This window comes from Vespa mandarinia, chromosome 8 (genome assembly GCF_050613455.1).
Source record: "Vespa mandarinia isolate Hongniang chromosome 8, ASM5061345v1, whole genome shotgun sequence".
NCBI lineage: Eukaryota > Metazoa > Arthropoda > Insecta > Hymenoptera > Vespidae > Vespa > Vespa mandarinia.
In genome coordinates this window covers 1,188,053-1,195,000 of record NC_140817.1, presented here as the reverse complement: position 1 = coordinate 1,195,000, position 6,948 = coordinate 1,188,053, and the positions used below count along the sequence as shown (strand labels likewise).

The 6,948-nt window shown below is 38.6% G+C and overlaps 1 long non-coding RNA gene across 12 annotated transcripts in view; it reads left to right on the top strand.

Annotated features, from left to right (window-relative positions):
* LOC118445743 (uncharacterized) overlaps nt 1-6,948 on the top strand; it is a 75,833-nt gene that overhangs the window by 38,176 nt on the left and 30,709 nt on the right. For 10 of the 12 annotated variants that reach the window (XR_014982433.1, XR_014982435.1, XR_014982434.1 and 7 more), the window contains one exon: nt 1,434-1,552. This is a non-coding gene — a long non-coding RNA (uncharacterized LOC118445743). Of the gene's footprint in view, nt 1-1,433; nt 1,553-3,344; nt 3,995-4,925; nt 5,750-6,948 lie in introns of those variants that run through there. The other 2 variants (XR_004839384.2, XR_004839382.2) reach the window with 2 other exon arrangements.

The following is a 6,948-nucleotide window of genomic DNA, read 5'->3' as shown; positions in this document are numbered from 1 at the left end:
TATAGAACGGAGGAACGTGTAAATGATAAAAGAAAAAGAAATGAGAAGGAGAAGAAGAAAAAGTATGAGGAGGAGGAGTAGGGAGGGGAAGGTAAGAGACGGTACCACGTAAGGGATCGAATGGTGGTGTGTCAATGTGTCAGAGAAGAAGAAGAGGTCCTCCGCAACGGAGTTGCCTTTTATGTCCACGTAAGTCGTAAGGTGAGGCCCAGCAGCAAAGCGGGTGCGGTGGGTCTTTCTCGTGCGTCTCTCCTGCCTCCACCTCCGCCCTTTCTCCGCCGTATCCTACCCCACCCTTCGACTGGTTCGCCGCCGCCAGCACGCCGCCACCACGCGCCCTCTTCTCCCACCCTTCTTCTACCTCATACTTACTCTTCTTCTCGAGCGGAGCCGAGTAGAGCCGAGGACGAACGGCACCCCATTTGGAGCAGCCGGTATTATCGCCGCGTATGGAAGAAGCGGCATTCGCGCACCGCTGGAATATCAAGGAGCTTCTTGGATGCGACAACCAGCGATGCCACCGTTGCAAGAACGCTTGAATGGAGCGACAGGAAAGCCAGTATTCCAAAGTGCTATCTCTCTCTTTCTCTCTCCCTCTCTCTTTCTCTCTCTCTCTTTCTCTTTCTTTCTCTTTCTCTGATTCTCGTCTCGTTGACGGGATAGCCAAAGGGGCCCTCGTTTCGAGGAAGCAGTCGACGATTGGAAATCGTAGCAGCAGTCCGTTTGAATGGAACCGATCTCTCTCTCTCTCTCTCTCTCTCTCTCTTTCTTTCTCTCTTTTTCTCTTTCTCTCTCTACCTCTTTCGTACGCTAGTCGTCCTTTTTCTTCACCCTTTGTTTTCTCCGTCTCTCTCTCTCTTTCTTTATCTTTCTCTTTCTCTTTGCAAAACTCTTACTACAGCGATGCGCTGTTTTGTTCGCGATACATGCCGGTACAAAGAGGCATTTTAAAAGAGGGAGATATAACAGCGTGTCGTCGTCGAAACGTGTCGTTTGAAGTTTTAGCTCTCTCTTTCTCTCTCTCTCTCTCTCTCTCTCTCCCCCTCTCTATCTCCTCTTGCTTGCTATCTCTCTTTCCCTTTTGCTTGATAGATCCACGACACGTTTCACGCGCGTATCTCGTGCACGTCGTGCATCCTGATTTTGCGGAAGGACAAAGCCCTCTCTCTGTCTCTTTTTCTCTTTCCCTTAGTTACTACGAGAAAGTTTTTGATATTTTACAGACGAAAGAAATTTATTGACGTCCTTTAAATATTCCATTGTCATGGATATACCATCTTTCATATATCAATTGATCGAATCGTTTGATTAATATGAAATGATGGTTAAATGTTTTTCTTTTTTATTTTTATTATAAAGATATATATATATATATATATAAAATATATAAAAGATATATATATATATTTTTTTTTCTTTTGTCTGTTTTTCAGATAAGAGATTCCAGGTGTCTTGTATTATATGGCACGACAAAAGCACACGAACATCTTTGGGAAAGTATCCTTAGAACCCTTTTTATCCGGCTATTACATTTCTGCAGGTAGAAGCTCCGGTAAGTACTACCACTACTCGCCGACACAGCAGAAACACCTTTTTTCTCGCTTAGGAACACCCATTGAGGTAGGAGAGAAGAAGAACCCTCTCTTCCTCTTGAGACAAAGCGCACGAGAGAGAAAACCTTATTCTTTCCCTTTCTCTCTCTGTCTCTCTCTCTCTCTCTCTCTCTCTCTATTTCTCTGTTTGTCTTTCTCTTTTCCTTCAGAAAGTCGATTCCTTCTTCTATACGAATTTCACGAGTGCCGAAGAAACGTCCGTTTCGTGGAAAGGACGAAAGGACGATCGCACGATTTTGTCGTCATGAATTACCAAAGCCGCGATATACCTGCGGAATCTTTTCTTCTTTATTTCGTCCTTTTGGCCAACTCGCGAAATGCGATTTTTTCCGATTCAATTCCAAAGTAGATCGTCCTTGCTTGGATTCCATTGATCGCTATGGTATTTCAACGATTCGATCCCGAGTTGTTACCGGTAGCTTCCACTTTTGGGATTTGCTATCTATCTTTCTCTCTCTTTCTTTCTTTCTTTTTTATTTCTTTTTTTTTTTTTTTTTTTTTATTGCACGTCAGTTTCGCATCGAGAAACGCCTGGTTTCGCACGAAAGCGAACTTTTGCCAATCTCTCTCTCTCTCTCTCTCTCTCTCTGTGTCTGTCTGTCTGTCTGTCTCTCTCTCTCTCTCTCTCGTTTCTACTCGATTCGTATTTCTTCGTATTCCATTCGGTACCTTTTCAACGCTTTTACAGTAAAACTCTAAAAGGAGTAAACGCGAGCCTCGAATTTCGCTATATAGGAAATTCGTTTCAACTTTGACCCCCTTTGAATAACGCTTTTGAGAGAGTAAATACTTCGTAGGTTACGTAAAACGAAGAAAACGTTAAGTAGAAACGTTCGCTCTCGATTAGAGAATACGGATTAACTCCTCATTTTATTTTTCTCCGTAGCCATTTTATGCTCTTCGACGATTTAGCGATGATTTTTATTGGACGTACGCGTTAAGAATTCGAACGAGGATACGTTGCGTCTCGGTGTGTTTAATTAAAAAAAAAAAAAAAAAAAAAAAGAAAAAAAGAAAAGAAAAAAGCAAAGTAAGAAAGAAAAAAACTGTTACGCGCCGTCGATCAATCTCGTTCGAACAATTTTCAAGGAAAAATCATATTTTTTCATGATTTTTCTTCGAATAATTTCGTAGTTATATGTGATGTTGATCGATAACCTTCTATTAATTTGCTTGATATCTCTCTTAAGAAAAATCAAATTTAAATGCGGCTCAGGTATCCTTATCTTGTTATTTCTGTTTGAAATGCATAGAATTCTTCTATTAGATATTTGTACGCATATTCGCGGATGACTAACGTAAAAAGAAAATCTCTTCGTTAACTCTAGAAATTGCTCTCGAACTTTTCGCACTGACCTTTTGACCTTTCGCTCGTACTTTGGACAGATATCGATTATTTTCTCGTACGTTAATAGGATTATTAAACCTCTACCGCGACCGGATTATCGTGTATTTAATTGCACTCAGGACAAACGAATATATCTATAATTTGTTACGCTCATGGCTCTTAACGAATAATTGGCGATATCGATGGTGTAATATTAGAAAGTTTGATAGTAATAATAATAATAATAATAATGATAATAATAATAATAATAAAAAAGAAAGAAAGAAAGAAAACAGAGAGAAAGAAAAATAGAAACAAAACAGGTGTACGTTATAAAAAGAAATTCATCGTATAAATTTCAATCGTTCATTTGATATATCCTATACATGTATGTAACATTCCAGGTATTAAGAACGGCTCGATTGTTCGAAAGTCATAATAAGTTATTTCTTAGTATATCGGTCGATCAATGAATAATCGAGTTGGTTGATTTTATAAAATGCGTGACACGATTCGTCAGTGAAATGATTTCATTCGGAGAAATGATCAGATGTGGTCATAGATCTCGCGAATGACATAGCTCTTGCTGGAATGTGACCGATTCTTGGAAAGATCTTGCGAAGGTCATCGAGCCACGACGACCGACTTCTTCTATTTTAGCTGATAGCTACGCCGATCTCGACGATCAACCAACCGTCATGACAGAAGTCCATTAGAGCGTTACACCTCTGTCATTATATTTACGATCGGATCGTTGATCGCTGCTCTCGACGCGTTTAGATGTGATAACGTGATATATACATAGAACATGAACGTTTGACTATGAGATTGGAAATTTAAAAGTAGTTCTTTTTTTCTTCTTTCTTTTTTTTTCCTCCATCCCTTTCTTTTTTTTTCCATTTTTTCTTCGTTATTGACTGGCCCGATTCTCGAGGTACCGTTTATAAATGTTACAGCGATGAAATTTATATAGATCTTCCATCCATTTATTATTAATTACCTGTCATTTAATAGTTGATATATGGAATATAATAAATTGCGTGTAAATTTCGAATGACACGTAAATCGTCTCAAAGCGTTTTTCATGATTGACCGTAGGAAACGTTACGTGTTCGATGCATAGATGTATACATTGCATCTTCACAACGATTCCTTTCACGCGTCAATTCATTTATCCTCTTGATTTTTCTTTTTTCCGATCTTTTTTTTTTTCTTCTTCTTATTTTTCTTGTTTTTCTTTTACTTTCGATTTTTTTCTTTTTTTTTTTTTTCTTTTTTCTTTTCTTTTTTCGAGTACAGCGAGCGGAGCTAGCTACTAGCGAGCCGAATGGATTGCAACTTTTTCGGTGAGTCATCGAGAAGTGCAAGAATACGTAATAGGTCGAAAGAAATATTATATGAGACGAACATTAATTTATGAAACTAATCGCGGTTAGGAAAATCGCATGGTAGATACACGTGGAGTAACAGAGAGAAAGAGAGAGAGAGAAAGAGAGAGAGAGTCGTGATAGATATATAGAATATTACGTAAGAGAAGAAGAGATTTTTACGATCGTGTCCACTCGATCTTTGAGCTCGGTTAGTACTTTTCTTTTTTATCGCTTTTATTTTATCCTAACTTCACACTGATTTACTACATTGGAGATATCGCGACTAAGCGAGAAAAGACGTATACTAGATCGAAAGAATTTCTTGCGATGTTGGCAAAGATACATAGGTAGTTTTAAAAAGATAAAAAGAGAGAAAAAGCGAGAGAGAGAGAGAGAGAGAGAGAGAGAGAGAGAGAGAGAGAGAGAAAGAAAGAGAGTGGGTGGAAAAAGAATGCGTGCTGCGAATCGAAATGTTTCAATCCTTGTCAGCATCTAAGAATAACCAAAAACCTTTCCAAAAATACGATCGTTTGAATTTGATAAGTTTTCTCTCTCTCTCTCTCTCTCTCTCTCTCTCTTTCTCTTTCTCTCTCTATCTGTAGCTTGGCGCTACAGTGTTTTAGCTGGCCTTTCAAAATGGCAACGAGCCTTGCAAAATGGTGTATCTCTGTTGGTAAGAGAAAAGGAAAAAAAATGGAGCACCGCTCCAAATTTGTAAGTCCCCACAGCTTCCGGCCGTGGTTGTACGTACATCCACATAAGAACGCACGAACGACAACGAGTAAGAGTGGCCGACGAGAAGATCGACGAAGAGGATGAACACCGCGAGAGCTTCCCAAAATAAGGCTCGTGAGAATCAGGGAATTCCACTCCCACGTTTCTACTATGTGTCGGGATGGAACGCGATGCCGTGGAACTCTGCCAAAGTGACGTCAAAATTGCCTTGAGTGCACTTCTTCATCGGTTATCCCTCTTTCTCTCTACTCCTTCCTCCCTTCCTCCCTTCCTCCCTCACCCTTCTCCGCCCAACTGCCACCTCTCCTCTTTCTCATCCCTCCTACCCCACCCCCCCCCAAATCCTTCACAGGCTACCACAGCTTTCGATCTCCGAGAGTTTTTCTTGTCATTTTATTCTACTTGATTTTTTGTTTTTCGTTTTTTTTTTATTTTTTTATTTTTTTATTTTGTTCTTTTTCATCTTTAATTTTATTATTATTTTTCTTTTCTTTCATTGTTTCTTTTTCTTTTTGTATTTTTTCCTTTGTTCGTTCTCCTCATTTCATTCTTCCTTCATAATTTTCATTTCGATATATAGACAATTTCGTTATATACGAAATGCATCGTAGAATGCGTTGCTTGTTTAGTACGATAAAAGTACTTTCAATCAGACATATATAGAGTCGATAATTATTAATTTCAATTAGTTTTCAGGACATCGAACTCTTCAGGAGAACTCTAAGAATTATATATATATATATATTTAATCTGAGAAATAGATAAATAAATAAGTAAATAAATAAAATATGATAAATAAATTTATCAACAATTCGTACTCGTGTTTATCTGTTTTGGCGTAAGAGATTAGTAGATTTATTTTCGACATTTCGACATATGAAATACGAGTTTGTAGATTCGAAGGAGAAGGAGAAATAGATAGATAGATAGATGGAGAGAGAGAGAGAGAGAGAAAGAGAGAGAGGAATAAAGAAAAGAAAAGAAAAGAAGAAAAAATAAAGGAAAAAAAGAAGAAGAGAAATAAAGAAAAATAAAAATGAAAAAGAAGAAAAAGAAAGGGAGAGGGGAAAGAAAAAGTTAGAATCTGGTGCTTAATGTGCTTGATGTCATGCATATTACTCATTAAAAGAAGGCATTGGAACAGGTCTGTCGAACGGAGATGTACATTACTCACTAATGTCATAAATGCAAAGGAGAGGATGGTCTTCTACGCACGGACACGTGTTTCCTTCTTATTATTCCTGGCACTTCGGAGAACACTCGAGAACTGTGATGTCCTGATGTATCTTTTTCTTTCTTTCTCTGTCGCTCTCTCTCTCTCTCTCTCTCTCTCTCTTTTTTTTTCCCGAACGCGTCACGGATGACCGAAGCTTAACTCTTGAGTTGCCTCTTCGTATCGATCGCTATCGCTATTGGTGTGGGTGCGCTATCGTGGGTGGAAGGATCGAAGTAACGGTCGTAATAAATCGGTTCGTTAACACAGCGAAGTCCTTTGGAATGCCCAAGAGATTTTCTCTCTCTCTCTCTCTCTCTTTCTCTCTCTCTTTTTCTCTCACTTATCGGATGTAATTCATATAGTCGTTCCTTTTTCCTGCTTATTTATTATTTATTTCCCTTTCTTTCTTTCCCCCTTTTGATATAAATATATAAATCGCTAATAGGAAAAAAAAAAGAGTTTAGATTTCTCGTAAAATCGTTGATCGTTGAAACTTATGTAGGTCTTTCGTGATTATCTCGAATGATCTAAGTGTCGTAATAACGTAAGTACGGGTAAGTAGTTACTTCCGTCTATCGTACGCAAATATCGTATGGGGCGGTATAGTACAAAGGATTTAGTAGAAGAGCACCATCGAGTCGAAGAAGAGATCATTCCAGGAAATTCTCTTCTTCCTCGTATCGGTCC